Source organism: Elephantulus edwardii, unplaced genomic scaffold, assembly GCF_000299155.1.
Source record: "Elephantulus edwardii isolate Elephantulus edwardi_28Jun2011 unplaced genomic scaffold, EleEdw1.0 scaffold00222, whole genome shotgun sequence".
NCBI classification, from domain to species: Eukaryota; Metazoa; Chordata; class Mammalia; order Macroscelidea; family Macroscelididae; genus Elephantulus; species Elephantulus edwardii.
The window spans coordinates 4801060-4802239 of record NW_006399972.1 but is presented as its reverse complement, the minus strand read 5'-3'; positions in this window follow the sequence as shown (position 1 = coordinate 4802239).

The window sequence follows — 1180 nt, the reverse complement described above, 5'->3', positions numbered from 1 at the left end:
ATCCCGTGCTGCCTTTTGAAATCTTCTATTCAACTCTTTAGTATCTTGAATTCTTCCCTGTGCTTTGGCTTCTCTGCGCTCCAGTGCAATTAGGGACTCTAATCCATGTTCCTATCTCTAATGATGACTATTCAAGAGGGAGCCTGCCAACTCATTGTCATCAAACAGACTCTCCACTCTGCAGGCACTTCTGCCTTATCATGGAAAAGACACTTCTCTGCATTACAGCACTCATTTTTCTAGGAACCTGGTATGGGGGCCCTGGAAGCCTGCGCTGAAAGACAAGAGTTTAACCAGTTGAGCTAACTCAGTGTCTACCCTGGTCCACCAGGCATTTTCCTGGGTCAAGCTTGAATATTATGATTCTGTTCCTTTCAGGCAATAGTCTTTCATTTTAAACTTCCTAATTTCCTTCCTACTATAAGCCTATTTAAGTGAGTTTATGAAGCTAATGACCCAGATTAAGCATAAAGAAACATTTTTTCATGTTTTTAAAAAAATACACACTATTTTTTAAATAGTTGAACTTATTAGCGTATGCATTGCTTGCTTACACAGCTTTCATTCTAGTAGGGAAGAGATGAGTGACTGCTACAGAAACCACATAGCCTGTAAAACTGAAAATTTTTGCTATCTGGCTTTTCACAGGAACAATTTGCCAATGCCTGTGATAGACAGGCTAAGTCAATCATTACAAAGTGGAAAGAAAATTTTATGAGAGTGCCTGTCTTTAAAAATGCTGTGGGCCCGAGGGTTGCAGGCTGTTCTGCTTACGACATGCCTCTCAAAGGAGATCCAATCACACGTCTGAAAATTTCAAGAGCATTTATTATTTCCACATGTGGAGACTTTCTCACTCTGTAGGATAGTGGTGAGGCAAAAAGCCCTGAGTCCCCCCTCCCAATTGCTTTTATAGCTTTTTTTGGGTGCCCCTGTCGGGGCAGGGAGATTGAGATCATGGTTGGTGGGTCAGGGGATCAGTCATGTGGGTTGGCTTTTGATGGGCTGGCTACTTTGCCCGCCTTTACTCCTTCTGTGTCACATAGACACTAGTTAATTCTTTACTTTGCAAGGACAGACAAGACTTTACCCAGGGCATTCGTGTTTGCCTTAAGCTAAGAATTTTTTTTTTAATATCTTTCTTTTCTGTGTTTTATTCTTTACTTCTTTTTTCTTTCTT